The sequence below is a fragment of the Notamacropus eugenii genome, chromosome 4 (genome assembly GCF_028372415.1).
Source record: "Notamacropus eugenii isolate mMacEug1 chromosome 4, mMacEug1.pri_v2, whole genome shotgun sequence".
NCBI classification, from domain to species: domain Eukaryota; kingdom Metazoa; phylum Chordata; class Mammalia; order Diprotodontia; family Macropodidae; genus Notamacropus; species Notamacropus eugenii.
The window spans coordinates 381,846,066-381,862,368 of NC_092875.1; the positions used below are offsets into that span (position 1 = coordinate 381,846,066).

The 16,303-nt window shown below is 35.4% G+C and overlaps 1 long non-coding RNA gene across 2 annotated transcripts; it reads right to left on the bottom strand.

The window, feature by feature from the left end:
- Nucleotides 1-963: 963 nt before the first annotated feature.
- On the bottom strand, nt 964-12,240 carry LOC140501656 (uncharacterized). 2 transcript variants are annotated; one of them, XR_011966287.1, is made up of 3 exons: nt 11,957-12,240; nt 9,270-9,413; nt 964-1,585 (listed from the first exon to the last, which is right to left on the bottom strand). It is a non-coding gene; the product is annotated as an uncharacterized lncRNA (long non-coding RNA). The 2 variants fall into 2 exon arrangements; XR_011966288.1 differs by lacking the exon at nt 964-1,585 and adding an exon at nt 7,398-8,475.
- Between the last annotated feature and the right edge of the window lie 4,063 nt (nt 12,241-16,303).

Genomic DNA, 16,303 nt, shown 5'->3' on the forward strand with positions numbered 1-16,303 from the left:
CTTCGTGGTCGCTGGAGATCCCATCCCTGAAGCCTGCTCGGATCTGCTCCCTACTCATATCTGCTCCTCTCGGTGCCATGCAGCCAAGGCAAGGCTGGGCTCTGAGTCCGCAGTGAGAGGACCTTTTGTGAGAGGTTTTCAGGCTCTCTGGAACAACAATCTTGTATGCTCCGTTGTTCTGTGGCTTCTGTTCTCCAGAAATTGTTGAAAGTTCTTTTTTACAGATATTTTATGGGTGGTGGATTTGGAGCTAGCATATGTGTTTCTATCTACTCTGCCATCTTGGCTCTCCCCCTCTAGCCTGTTTTTTAAGATGTTATTTTCTTCAGCATTTTTAGGTTCTCCTTTAGCAAGCTATTGACTCACTTTTCATGATTTTCCTTCATTGCTCTCATTTCTATTCCCAATTTTTCCTCCATCTCTCTTACTTGATTTTCAAAATCCTTTTTGATCTCTTCCATGGCTGAAACTATTTTGCATATTTATTTTGGAGCTGTGGTATGCAGAAGCCTTGTCTTTTATGTCTTCCTTTTATGCTAAGCATGGTTCTTCTTCATCTAAAAGGATGGCAGAAAATACCCATTCATTAAGAATGTAGGCTTCTATAGAATCCCCTCCCCTTTTTTTTGGCATTTTCCCAGGAAGTTCCTTCACGTTTTAGTCCTTTGTCAAGAGGAGGGTATCCTCTGGTGACCTTTAAGTTCTCAGTTACTCCAAGGTGGCACAATCAAGGGAGAAGAATTTACTCCTCTCCTGGCCTGCGCCTCCGCTCTCTGGTCTGCGAGATCAGACCAGACTATTATTGTAGACTGAAAAGTAGAAGGAAAAATTATTTAGCTTCCAAAGAAATATAAAAGATTAAATTAGATTTACTTGTTCAAATATATTGAACCATTTAATTCTCTTGCATCATTCTTCAGTCGTTTACTTGGTACCAATATATACACACCGACTACACCTCACTTTTTCCAGTGTTCTTAACTCTGCAGGAATTGATTAGACCAACTATAGAATAATCTCATATGACTACTAAGACATCCAGAATATCTTCAATCTTGTCACAGTTCAATTATCTTGGAATTTTAGGCAAAGCTCAATTCATTGATTGTTGCTGTGATAGTTTAAAGTGTGCGAAGAATTGTGAAAAGTATTAAAGGGCTTAAAATAGGTATAGCTCCTGCTTTTATAGAGCTAAAAACCTAGGTATTTATTTAGGATTTAGAGTTAAAAAATTTGTCAACAATGCGTATTTGACTTTATGAACAGAAAATATATAGGAATTCAATTAACAAAGGATTCATAATTAATGTTCAGCCTACAAACTTCATTAATATTCATGAGGTCACCAATGTGGGTATTCCTTTCAATGATTCATATTACACTCCATCCATGTTTCCTCATTCCTTCTGAATCCTTTCCATGTCCTTCCAAAAACTGAAGACATTCTTCTGCACCTTGGAACATTTTGTAGATACCAGGATATCACTCTGATTTCCATCTGTTGTACTTCATTATAATAAGTGAGCAGATCTTCTTCCTTTCCACGAATAGAACTTTAGTTTTAAAGTTAATTGCCATACGTCTTCTACAAGAGAATTAACAAAACAAAGAAGGAATAGAGATGATTGGTGATGATGGGTGTAAGTTAGGGGACCAGAAAAGAAAAAAGACAACACTAACAGAATTCAAAATGTAATTTAAGGAATGATCAAAATTTAACTTGAGATGACAACCAAAATTACTCATGGAGATAGGAGGGCACATTGCTAGCCAAGTGAGTAATCGGTATACAAATCTATTTGGATCAGAAGAGACTAAAATGAAATAGTGGAAGGCTAAATCTAATTTCTGGAGGAGCCAAAACAACAAAGGAGAGTAGACTTCAAAGGGTTAACAAAGGGAAAGGAAATAAGGCATGTCTGAAAAGTGTCTGGGAAAGGAGAGGATATTGAGGATGGCTGCCAAATTATTAACGAAGCTGCCAGATGGTTCAGTGGATAGACCACTAGTTCTGGAATCAAGGAGACCTTTGTTTCAAATCTGGTCTCGCATCCTTACAAGCTGTGTGACCCTGGGCAAGTAATTTCAACCTGTTTGCTCCAGTTTGGTCATCTGGAAAATGGATTGGGGAAGGAAATGGCAAAACACTACAGTATCAATCAAAAAGAAATCAAAAGGCGTCACAAAAATTCAGACCTGACTGAAACAGCTGGTTGATTTCAAATTATAATAAAGTGATAAATTACATTAACAACCTGTTTAGGAGTTGCATTCTAATAGTCACAAACAACTCAGAAAAAGCCTCCAATAATTTCAATCAGTACAGACAGCAGCAATAATTTTAAAGTGACGTATCAAATGTGCTGTGTGTTAAATTCTACTCCAGATTAAAAGGAAAAAACTGATAACTATATTTTGAATATAGATTGTTCTCTCTATATTTGGCAAGAACAGGCAAAGATAATCAAGGAATGTCTTTTTACACTCTGATTTATCACATGTGACATGGCAGAGAGACTGAAATGAGTTACATTACATATGCCATGTTTTAAATTCTGCCAAAGTTATCTGTGTTTATAGTATAGGTTGTTTCCTTTATACTTTATAAGAAATGGTAAAGATCCTCAAGTAGTGTTGTTTTCAATACTATGAGTTATCATGTGGAAAAAAGAAGATTAAGGATATGAAGAAATAGGAAGTTTAGGAATAAGGAATGGAGGAGGAGCATTTCAAAGATATTAAAAGTATCTGAAGTAGTAAAAGGAAAACTGCAGCTTTGACAGGAGGTTAGAAAGTAGAAGAAATGAACAGATAATAAAAGTAACAAGAAAAGAAGCTTTTAAATGATTTTAAGGAAACTTTATATGATAGGTTCTTAAACATTTTTATTTGTGTCATGGATCTTCTTCCAAATTCTCATGCTGCCTATGTGTAATGTTAATGTAAAGTCAATGAAGGGGGAGAAAGAGTTAAAGATCTTCCCCACCCATTAATAGGCCTTAATATCATATGTTACTTTCTATTGAAGCACTTGGTCCTAGGGTCCTGCCTTTTGGCTCTGAGAAGTGTGTAAATACTCTGAAGTGAAGTTTTGCTTGTGGGATTAATCATTGGAAGGGTTTGTTCCTCCAGATGAGAATCTGGGTAGCCAGGAGGGAGTCCTCGAGTTTTGAAAAACCAAATGTAGGTGTTTCTCTCTCTGGTAGCGATGTATGTATGCAATGGTGATACAGTTGGATCTATGTGTTGATCTGTGATGTATATATTGCGTATACTCAGACACTTGGAAGCCAAGTCTGTTTGTCTTTATTTCTCTGCTTGTATTTTCTCTGTTGTTGAATGTAATTAAAGAAGATTGTTGAGCAGCCAAAAGTTGCTTTCCTTTTAGAAAAGCAGATATAAGAACCTCTGCAGCATGCCCTTCTGTGTATCTGAGGATCCTTGATTTTACATTATGGAGCCCTTCTCAGTATAACGCTCTTTTAAAAGTACAAATAGTGAAAACACAAAATTTCGTTTAAAATTAGAAAAATTATTTATTTGCTTGTTTAAGTCCAACCTCCCCAACATGCCCACATACATTGCATTACTCTAGACTCTTCATCCTCCCTTACCTCACTGTCTAATTATTTCCAAATCTTCTCATTTCTACCATCACAATATCTTAAGTATCTTACTTCTACTCTCCACCTGCAAGTTACTTCCTTAGCTCAGGTTTTTATCAAAAAATATACCTTCAAATTCATCTCCCTGACTTTAGTCTTTTAGCACACTGGTTTATCCTGTAGATTGATGTCAAAGTAATTTTTATTCAACAAAGTTTTGTCCATATTACTCCTCCATTCCCTCAAGTTCTCAGGCTTACTGTTGTACTCCAAGAAAAATAAAAAAACTTGTATATTTAACTTTGTTAAATATGGAGTAATTTGGAACTTTGCCCAAAGGGCAAAGGAACAGAACTTCCGATAGGCCTGGAAAGACTTATGTGAACTGATACAGAGTGAAAGGAGCAGAACCAGAAGAACTTTATACACAGCAACAACCATAGTGTGTGAACAATTTTTCTGGTAGTCTTAGTACTTCATTTCAACACAAGAACTTAAGTAATTCCTAGTGGTCTCTTAAGGCAAAATGCCCTCCACATCCAAGAAAAGAACTATGGAATTCGATCATAAAATGAAGCAGATCATTTTCTTTTGTATTATGTTTGTTTTGTTATATGATTTCTTCCATTCATTTTAATTCTTCTGTGCAAGATGAGTAAGGTGAAAATGTATTTAATAGGAATGTGTGTGTAGAACTTATATAAATCTGCATGCTGTCTCAGGGAGGGAGTGGGGAGGTAGAGGGAAAGGAGAGGAATCTAAGATATATAGAAATGGTTGCAGAACACTGAAAACAAGTAAAATAATAAAACAAATGATTTTGAGTTCCAAATTTTCTTCCCATTTCTCCCCTCGCCCCACTTCAGGACATCATGAATTCTGATTATTCCTTCCCCTAATCTGCCCTCCTTTCTGTCACACCCCTCCTTTCTCTATCCCCATCTCTTCTGTTTTTTTTGAAGGGACAGGTAAATTTCCATACCCCATTACCTGTATTTGTTATTTCCAAGTAGCATGTAAAAACAATGTTTAACATTTGTTTTTAAAACTTTCAGTTCCAAATTCTCTCCCTTTCTCCCTCATGACCCATTCTCACTAAGAAAGGAAGCAATTCAATATAGGTTATACATGTGTATCTCTGTATTTTGCATTTAAAAGTCATGCTGTGAAAGACTAAATATATTTCCATCCATCCTATCCTTCCCCTCATTTACTATATTCTCTCTTTTGATCCTGACCCTCCTTAAAAGTGTTTACTTCTAATTACTCCCTTCTCCTATTTGCCCTCCCTTCAATCATCCCCCACACCCCACTTATCCACTTCTCTCCTACTTTCTAGTAGCATAAGAAAACATTTCATACCAAATTCAGTGTACATGTTATTCCCTCCTTAAGCCAAATGTGATGGGAGTAAGATTCATTGTTCCCTCTCACTTCCCCCTTTTCCCCTCCATTGAAAAAGCTTTTTTCCCCTCTTTTATGAGAGATAATTTGCCCCATTCAGTTTCTCCCTTTCCCTCACAGTATATTCTTGTATCATTCTTTAATATTATATTTTCGTTCTCATCGCTTCATATTCAACTCACCCCGTGCCCTCTGTTGATATGTGTATAATCCCTCCAAATACGCAAATATTGTGGAAAGCCTCAAGATTTTCAAATATTATCATTCTGTGTAGGAATGTAAACATTTCACCTTTAGTAAGTCCCTTATGATTTCTCTTTCCTGTTTGTCTTTTCATGCTTCTCTTGATTGTTTTTGTTTAAAAGTCAAAATTCCTTTTCTAATCTAGTCTTTTCGTGAAGAATGCCTGAAAGTTCTCTATTTCATTGAAAGACCATTTTTCCCCCATGAACTATTATATTCAGTTTTTTGGTATAGGTATTTCTTGGTTTTAATCCCAGTTCCTCTTCCTTCTGGAATATCATATTCCAAGCTCTTCAGTTCCTTAATGTGGAACCTGCTATATCTCGTGTTATACTGATCATATTTCCACAGTACTAAAGTTTTTTTCTTTCTGGCTGATTGCAATATTTTTTCCTTGATCTGGGAACTCTGGAATTTGATTACAATATTCCTAAGAGTTTTTCTTTTCTGATATCTTTCAGGATTTGATTGGTGGATTCTTTCAATATTTATTTTACCCTGTGGTTCTAGAATACCAGGGCAATTTTCCTTGAAAATTTCATGAAAGTTGATGTTAGGCTCTTTTTTTGATCATGGTTTTCAGGTAGATCCATAATTTTTAAGTTGTTTCTCCTACCTCTATTTTCCAGGTCAGTTGTTTTCCAGGGAGATATTTCACATTGCTTGCTATTTTTTCGTTCTTTTGGTTTTGTTTTATAATTTCTTGATTTTTCATAAACTCATTAGCTTCTATATGCTCCATTCTAATCTTTAAGGAATTATTTTCTTCACTGAGTTTTTGGATCTCTCTTTCTATCTGGCCAATTCTGCTTTTTGGGGCATTCTTCTCATTTACTCTTTGGATATCTTTACCTTTTTGGTGAGTCTATTTTTAAAAGTTTTATATTCGTCAACATTTTAGGTCTCCTTTAGCAAGCAGTTGATGCATTTTTTAATATTTTTTTTGTATCATTCTCATTTCTCTTCCCAATTTTGCTCTACTTTTCTTATTTAGTTTTCAAAATCCTTTGCGAGCTATTGCATGCTCTGATACATGAAATATTCTTCTTGGAGACTTAGGGTGGAGGAGCTTTGACTTTGTTTTCTTCTGTTTGCATACTTTGGTCTTCCTTGTCACCAAAGTTATAGTCTATAGTCTGATTCTTTTTTCGGTTTTTACTCATTTCCTCAGCCGTTTACTTGACTTTTTAAGTCTTTATCAAGGTAGTTCTCTGCTTCCAGTGTGGTTTGTATTGTCTGCTGCTCAATCCTTCCAGAATCTGTGGGCATAGAGTTCCCGAAATAGTGGTTGCAGTAGGTTCTGTTCCTTCCCCCTTCTGCTGCCCTGTGACTGGACGTAGATCATTCCACTTTCCTGCATTGATCACACAGGTTTTTCCCCCTGACCTTCCAATTTATCCTCAGCATTTGGGGGTCATGAAGTCTGGAAACTACAACAGGTGTGAAAGATTCAGCCTCCCCAAGGCTTATTCTGGTCACCTTTGTGCATTTCCAACCCACAATGAACTGTACTCTGCTCCCAGTGTTGCAATAGGTACTTCCCCGTGGTCTTATAAGCTGTATCACCTCATCATTCTGTTGGTTCTACAGCTCCAGATTGTTTTGGGAGTCATTTTCTACAGGTATTTGACTGGGCTTGCTGGAGTGCTCTATAAAGTTCATGTTTTTACTCCGTCATCTTGGCTCTGTCCACCCAACCCAGAGATATTTTTTTTTTTCTGTATGAAACACTTCAAGTAACATCTTCTCCATGAAACCCTTTCTTCTTGCCCCAAACACTAGTATCAAACTACTTCAAACTGAGCTATTTTGTATATATTTGTACTTATTCTAAATTGGTTTTATATGTTTTTATATGTAAGTATTTTATTCCCTGTGGGATCACAAATTGTTTGCTTATCAAGGGAGTCAAGATTATTTCAATATTTTTTCTTGTACTCCTAGCATCTACCACAGCACCTGGTAGGTCCTTAGTAAGGATCAGAGGAAAAAGACAAGAACAAGAGTAGTTGTTCTCTCCGTGCTCAGGAATACTGGGTAGCAATGTGCCAAAAGGATAATAGAAATATTTGTTGTTTTTTCCAGACATTTTTCCAAGACGGAAGAGATGTCTTTTCAAGACAAATGAAATGCACCAGTAGCTACTCATATTGACACAGTTTATATTTCCATAATGTTAGGAATAAAATTCATAGAGGAAAGACAAAGACTCATAAGGAGGATGAGGCACCTCCTTTATTTTAAAATCCTTGCAAGAATTGAAGGTGTTGCTGCCAAGGACTACTCACACCTATAGAAGTAAGAACCAGCTAATTTATCTCTGTTCAGAATCTCAAAGTCCCACCCTTATTTCCTCACTGGATGAATACTTTGAGATGTACAACTTCCTACAATGCCTACTTTATGTTAATCCCTTGAAATCTTGTCTCTCCCTCTACATACATTGCGTATGCATTTAAATCAGTTTTAGCTCCTCCTGGGGGGGAGAAGTGAATATTCATGAACCAATTAAGCATGTGTTCTTGAAGCCTAGCTGACCTACTTACCCTGTCCTAAACTCCAACCTGGTTGAGATTGGTTTTTGGTGAATTATTTTCTATTTTCCCCCTTATACTGAGAATTGTTTTTTGCAAAGAAATATAATGTTTATAATTCACAGTTCCCCCCTTTCTCTTTTTCTAAGAACACGTTTCCACTAAATTTTACTAATATCTTATTTGTTCTTCAAAACCCTTTAATAACTCCAAAGTTTCTCTTTCCTTTCTTTCTTCCTGAGAGATTGACTTTTTTTTTAAGAAAAAGAATTTGTTTCTCCATCTTTCTACATCTAATTAATACTTTCTCATGGCCTTTTTCAAATGGATTCTTCCCCTCTTCCTTTTCTCCTTTAAGTAGGCATAATAAATATGGGAAGGGGAAGAAGGGGAGTTTGACTGACACATTGACAAATGACAGGGGGCAGTCCCCTTAGTAAGTACAGATACAGAGATCTGAAAGAAAAAGGCAAACAATGAATTGTCCATTTAAGACTCAGAAATCTTGTCTTATACAGCTGTTTGGTGGGGAAATATCATATGATGCAGTTTTCTGGTCTGGGAGTTGTTCAAGAGTTCTCCAGCAGAACATCTTGTTATTTTATTGCAGAACTCCTCTTTCTTGCGTCCATTGCCCAGGAAAATTGACCTTTCATTTTACATGATCACTCAACCCTTATAACTCTATTCTTTAAAATCAAAAATAGAATCTTAGTCAATTTTCATGTTTAAAAAGAAAGAATCCAGTTTTTAAACTTTGCATTATTCCATTACTCATTTCCCCATCAAGAGGATGAGGTTCTACTAAAGAATTAATAAAAGGCTCCAATACATACATGAATACATTGAATAATCAAGTATAACACAGTACATATCAAGTCATTAAACAATTCCAACTTATGGTCATGATATGCCTCTTTTAAAGCATCTACAAGAGAGTCCACCAACCATTCTTCTTTTAAGATTATCTAATTGTAGCAAAACTGAGACAAGTATGATATTAACTATGTATCAGAATAATATCTTGATTCCACAAGCCATTGACCTAATTGTGTCCATACCATAAGAAAGAATTAAAGAACCCTAACTTATACAGAAATATATATATGTGTGTGTTTGTGTGTGTGTATGTATGGATATACACACACACACACACTCACACACACATAGTCAAAGTTGAATAGTTAGCTGTTATTTGGGCTAAAATTCTATGCCAAAATGGTTCATTCCTATACATGCATCTTACTGTAGACCTCAGTTGTTCCAACATCAATCTACTATTTAATAGATTTCTTATTGTGTTTATAAAACTATTGATTAAAAATGCCACAAAAGAGTAGGTACTTGACTGAAGTATGGAAACAACATTTCCCTATCTTCATGTCAATTCCAGGCAGAAGTTGTGAAGACTGCCAACTTCATTGAGCCAGGCTTAAAATATGCCAGTTCTTATAGTGGGGAAATTGAGTTAGGAGATACCTACCTCAGCTCATGGGGAATAGTCATTCCCCTCACCTTCCCATGGGAATATCTTCTGCGTTCATAAATGCAAATCATGGATTTTACAGCGTTGGCATCATGGATCAGTGGCTCAATACATTTCCTTATAATTATACCTAGGTTCAGACTTAGAAAAACAGTTAGTTTACAGTCTCATAAGTTCTTGAATAGTAAGTTCCAATCATTATTTTCAGGTGTGATTATAATCTTACATTGGCTAGGGAACATCTTTAATGTGAGCCTTAAATAGTTTGTATGCATTTGTACACTTGTTCTGGTTTCTGACTAAACAAAATAAAATTTCCCATTAAGATAACAATATTACTGTAATAGATTTGCATCTGTTTTTCAAGTTTATTTATCCTTCTCTAATCATGCTCAATCTGAAAGAATGAGATACTTCAGCAATTGAACCATATATACATAAGTTCAAATACTAACTTTAATTCATGTTTACATCATGGAATGAATTCAGATCAAACAGCACAATCTTCCCCAGCAATGAGGGTTTCCCTGAGAACTTTCCAAATATTACAAACTATGACCTTTCTCCTCTCCATAAAAACATCTAAGTCTTTGGGTGCCAGAGAACGCACAGTATAATGAAACTAACTTTTCTGTCTATTCTACGAGTTACCCTCATGTAAGCAAATTACACTGAAATAGTTTTTTCCCAAACTGAAGATGTTTTTGATTTAGTTTCAGTAGTTTATAGGATAACAGTTAGATCTTTTAATTAGCTGTACAAATATCCAATTTTCCTAACGTCATTTTGAAACATTTAAGTACCTTATTCCATACAAACATGTGTGTAGTAATGTAGTAATAGGCAGATTAGGCTAAACACTCTAAGCTGTTTAAGATGTGAAAATGAATATAATCTTAAACTGAATAGCTCATATATTAAACACACTTCATGACAGTAGCTCAAATGTATCCCAAAATTCGGATTCAACATTTAATTCTATCTTCGTTTCACAATTTTCTTTCCCCTTCATCTAATTATTCCCATAACAATCAGAAAAAATATTCTGTTACAGGGATTTTAATATCACACATGACTATGCAAGAGTATATGAGATTTCTACGCACTCAGATTGAAAACAGCAAGATTTCACATATTTATGTTATGCTCACATTTTTTTCACTGATTACTTAATTTGATTACTGAAACCTGCCATAGAAAGGAAAAGCAAGAAACTGATTAGATAAAGCATTACACAGTTTTCCACATGTAATATCATATCCACCTCATATCCAGACTCAGTCAGATGGGAAACATATCTTTTCAAAGGAAAACATTGGGTAAACTGAGTCAGAAGGATCCCATCCTAAGCTGAGGCTGATTGCCCTTTCAGCATTTTCCCAGATGCAGAACTCTCCTTGTAATAGTCCTATTTCTCAGTAGTTGGTGGTATTTCCCCAGATAGTGGGTTATTAACCATTGATTACTGATGGATATTCATAATCCACCAGACATCTCAGTACACAACCTGTTATAGTCTCATAAAACTTTACCTTAAATGGCAAGTTTCGCTAATCAATACTTTACCAGGACTTCTATCACAACATTTAAATTTGTCCTAAAAGTCAATCACTAGAGATGTTTTCTATATTTTCAAATTCCCAGCCAACCAATTTCCTTGTTTAGGAACTCCATATATGAAAGGTTACCAATTTGAAACTTGAAATGACCCTATTACCCATCAGGTGACTTCAATTTTGTTGGATATACTTTATATGGAGAATCAGAATCTCAAGATTAACATGGTAAGACTGCAACATTAAGAGAGCAAGCTTACCTAAGTGTTTAGGTCAGTTTCTAACCTTTTTCTGCCTGAGTAATGCTTCCAGGCTTTCTGGCCCCAGGGCCACAAGGTTATTAGAAGTAATGTTTTTGCTATAGCTGTTGCCCCTTCCCAGTAAAGGTGCTACTGACTCTGGCAGTTGTAATAATACTGACATGAGAGGAGAGAGGCCAGCCTGATGTGATCTTCACAGGCCACACGCCAGCCTTCAGACTTGCAAGCCCTTTCCTATTGCTCACCAGGTGAGGGAAATGGTGAAACTCTCTCTTCCTTTTCCAATCTGGAATGAGAGGGGTTAACAGAAAAACCCAGGGCTGTTTGCACTCTGTTTACATATTTTCCGGGCTAAGGAGGAGGAAGAGGTGGAAGGGTCAAAGTCTCTATGCTTTTTATTGAAATATCATAAAACTTCAAACCCCCTTCCCCATTCTCTGTCATAAAATTTCCTTTTCTTCTAAACAGCTTACAATTTATCCTGATAGTATTATTTCCTAAATTCTCTAGATACAAAATCCATTGTAACAATTAACAGTCTCACAAATTTCATAAGTGATAGCAAAACAGTTTTTAACTGAAACTTTGCTTAAATTAAGGAAAGAACTTTAAAGTTTATGATTTCTAAAATTACAGTACTTTCAAAAACACATGATTAAATAGAATGACTTAACAATTTCCTAACCCATTTATAACAGTAGAGCACACTGGATTGCAGCTGTCCTTTCCCCCATCTATCTCCTAAACCTTCTGCTTTCTTTTCTATCTTTCATATTTCCCTCAAGCTTTTATTTCTTTCTTTCTAAATCTTTCAAACTCAAACTACCTCAATTTTCATTACATTCTAAATGAAAAAAGTCATACTTACCCCAATTTGCCCTGCTTTTCTTCACCTGTCACAACTTAAGATGGCTGCATTCCCTCACAGTCCCTGTAAAGAGGTTTTAATTATGCATTTTAAAACAGACCACTGAAATCCTAAAGTGATCACTTTTTAAAAGATGGAAACGTCCTTTATTTTTGCAAAGATAGTTCCTTGGATTTAAGTTCCACCCAGAGAACAAACTTTAGCTTTTAGGATATAATTAAACTTGAATTCAAGTTCCTGTTTTCTTTTCCCCCACAGCTCTTGCTTCCTCTTGGACTACTGGAGTTCAGATTCTTCATCAGTTCTAAAATAGATTAGCTCCACCTCCCACCTCTTAAAGAGTCTTACCCTTCTCCAAGTTCTGTGGCTTCATGTTAAACCTTACACGGTGTCAGATTACATATAAATACCTACGTGCACCATAAAACATCAAACATCTTTCACAAATATACAGAGAGACCTGCTTTTTAAGAGATAAACCAAAATAAAATTAGAGTTCAGTAGAGTCCAAAACAATTCCAAAAACTGAGAGTGATTTCCTCTAAGTTCTAGCAAATTCAAAAGGATATCCTTCCCGAAGATCCTTCTAGATCTCAGACTCTGGACCTCCGCGTTCCAACAAGAGGTATAATCACTCTCCTGTTGACTGAGGGGCTTCCTCTCATTCACATACAGATTAAAATCACATACAATTAAAATTGGCAAATCCAATCCTCATTGGCTCCATATTTCAGCCAAAATACTGCTGGAGGCATGATGCCCTCCTTGGACCAAAAAAACACAAAAAGACTTTGTCATCTGTTTCTTATTCTTATCGTTTTGTACATATAGTTTCATTCCATTTTCCCAGCATTCTCCCTAAGAGTTCAGAGGAATGCTACTAGAGATTCCTTCTTCTGTTCCCCTTCCAGGCACCTTAGTTTCCTTATTCCCCACTTTATTGTAGTTTCTTTAGACAAAATGACCCTAACAACAAGGCAATACTCAGAAGTCCAAATTTTCTTACCTTGCCCTGTGCACAGACTTGTGTAGTAGCTATGATTTCCCTTTAATTTCCCCAGCTTCATCACCCTATCTCTCTGAAAAAATGAAGTCTCAGGTTTGGGCAGTGAGGAAAGAGGAAACTCACCAACAATCCACCAAGCCATCTAATTGGTCAGGGTTAGTCTTTCTGTCCTTCAGTGGTGGTTGTTCTAGAATCCTGAATGAGCTCTCAGTTTTTAGGAATAAAACTTCTAGAGGAAAGACAAAGACTCCCAAGGTAAATGAGTCCGGCTTATTTATTTTAAAATCCTTGCAAGAACCAGGTGTTTTGCTGCCAAGGCATATACACATCTACACAATCCATACCAAACTAATTTATCTCTGTCCTGAAATTCAAAATCCCTCCCTCTTTTCCTTATTGGCTGAGTACTTTGAATTGTACAACTTCCCAGTACGTCTATTTCATGTTACCCCATTGAAAATTTTCCCCACCATCCACATACATTGTATGTGCCTTTAAACGAAATTTAGCTCCTCTTGGGGAGGAAAAGCTAATATTTATGAACCAATGAAGCATGCTTGCTTGAAGCCTAGCTGACCTACTTATCTTGTTCTAAACTCACACCTGTTTGAGACTGGTTACTGGTGATTGGTTTGCTATTTTCCCCCTTATTCTGAAAATTGTTTTTGCAGAGAAGCATGAAAAAAAAACCTACCTTTCCTTAGTCTGTTTGGAAACATAATTTTTATATCTCACAATAAGAAACCTAAAAAACATTGCAAAAAGATTAGAAATTTTTGACCAATAAACAGAAAATTTTAGGAACATAGTTGTGCTTTTCTCATTGGTGCTCATTCAAAAAAACTAATAAAGAAAATGAAACTGATACATAAAATGAACAGCTGGTTGATAAAATGATATGCGATAATGTGATTTAAACTTATGAAATATGGCTTATAAATAGGATTGGTAGGGTCCCGACCACGGATAGAGGACCCTTCGCAAACATGTGTAAGATTATATTGACCTCGTAGCTTGAATATCTAACAAAAAATTATTTAAAATAAAGAAGTTGGAAGCAAAGGCAGATTATAGATGGTCCATACACGAAGGTGCTGCATTACTGGACAAATCATGACTGATAAACTAGATTTCTTTTTTTTTTTTTTGGACAAGATTATTAAATTGTTAGGCCAGGGAATTATGTAATTTGTCTTGAGTGAAATCAAATATTTCATTCTCTTCTTTTGGATGAGATGGAGTAGTGTGCTAGAAGTGAATTTGTAAAACTGTTCTGGAAAATGATTGGGGATAAATTCATATCATAAACGTAGTTCAAATCTCATTGCTTTAATAAAGACTTTATTGTTTCATCATAGCCAATATCTAAAAATTCTGGAAGAAAAATATAAAGTGTTCCTCAGTTGAATTGCCAGATCAACTTTCTATGAGTAAAAGTTTTTAACAACCTGGAAAGAATTTGTACATTACAAAGAACTGGAATCTGTGTACTGCCACAGGAAAAGCCTAATTCAGTTCAAAGATATCAAATCATTGGAAAAAGAGGCGTCAAATGGAGAATAACCATTGGCTTATTTTGTGTGATCCTAGTATAGGATTAGTACACTATTTTTTTCCCCCTTTAACTCTCAGAGATCCTGGAGTTTATAATTCTGGGAGATCAGTAATGATAGATCAATAAGATAATGATTGGAGCCAAGAGTGTTCAGTCAAATTTATGTTCTATAAGTATAACTAAGTTTCTTCCAACAGAGGAAATCATAATAATTACATTATTCTTACTAACGTTACTGCATAATTCTTTATAGTACTGTGACTTCTTAAAGCTCTTACTGTAATAGTTTATTAATGTTTTTATTTATTTATTTTTAGTTTTCAACTTTCACTTCCATAAGTTTTAAATTTACTCTGTTTCCTTCCCCTGTACCCTCCCCAAGATGACATGCATTCTGATATAGTCTCTACACGTGCATTCTTATTAAACATATTTTCGTTTTAGTCGTGTTGTACAGAAAAATTAGAAAAAATACATTTGTTCTAATGGGAACCATGAGAAAGAAAAAACAAAAAAAGAGAACAAATGTAATGCTTAGATCTGCATTCAGACTCCTTATTTTCTTTCTTTTGATGTAGATGGAATTTTCCATCATAAGTTTTTTGAGGCTGTTTTAGATCCTTGCGTTGCTGAGAAGAGCTATGTCTATAAAAGCCAGACATTGCACAATATGGTTGTTACTGTGTACAATGTTCTCCTGGTTTTGCTCATTTAGATCAGTATCACTTTCCTGATGTCATGGCCTTCTTCAAGAATAAAGGACCAACCACAATCACAAAAAATCACACCCTTTGATACGTAGGTAAGTCTGAGTCCCAGGAAATTGCAACAACATTTCCTGACACTTCGGTTTACCTGTTCATCAAAGGCAGTTGGTTAGCAATTTGTGGTTGTGAAGATAAGGATGGCAATTCCCTTATTCAAAAGGTTTACTCTCTTCTGTCATTGTATCAGATACCTGTATGGAAGAAGGACCAATTAAGCTAGATGGTAGGAGTGAGGAACTTTATTCCCAGTGTTCTTGGGCTAAGAATTCTGGGATGTCTACATTTGGTTGTGAGGGGATATGGTGTTTCCTTGTGGAAATCGGGAAAGATTTTATTTTGTTTTACATCTATTTTAATTTTCCTGTGAATTAGTAACTCCCTAAAAGAGAACTGTAACATTTTTTTTTAAAAAAATCAAACATTTGTATTCTTCTAAAGGATACTTTGATCATTTCCATTAGCAATTTAAAATTATTCTGATTTTACTTTTGGAAGGACACATAAGCTTTAACTTAAACTGAAATTATTTTGTTAACTATTCACATCTGTGGTATCCAAGCTGATATCTTTCTAACTTCCTCTTTAATACTGAATGAAACTCATTTCCTTACCTGCCCCACATACAATTTTCACTTTACTGTTGTAATCTTTCACTATGCTACCACTTTTTCCCAAAGTGCTCTTTCTTTTACTCTGAATTTTAATACCTGTCAATACAATTTGCTAGAAATCTTGTCCTGCCTTATATATTGCCTGAGTTTTTTAAAGTCATATTGTTTTTCCAAAAAAATCATTGTCTATTATATTTTTTAAAAAAATTAGTATTTTATGTGCCCAAATGACACTTAGAAACAATTTTTAATTCTTTATTTAAACTTTTGATTTCTGATTTCTCTCATTCTTTCCCCACCTCATTGATTTCTATACCTAACTCTCTGTGCATGTACATATGTGTATTATTCCTTCTTTGCACCAATTCTGATCAGAGTAGAGTTCAAGAGTGCCTCACCATCTTCCCC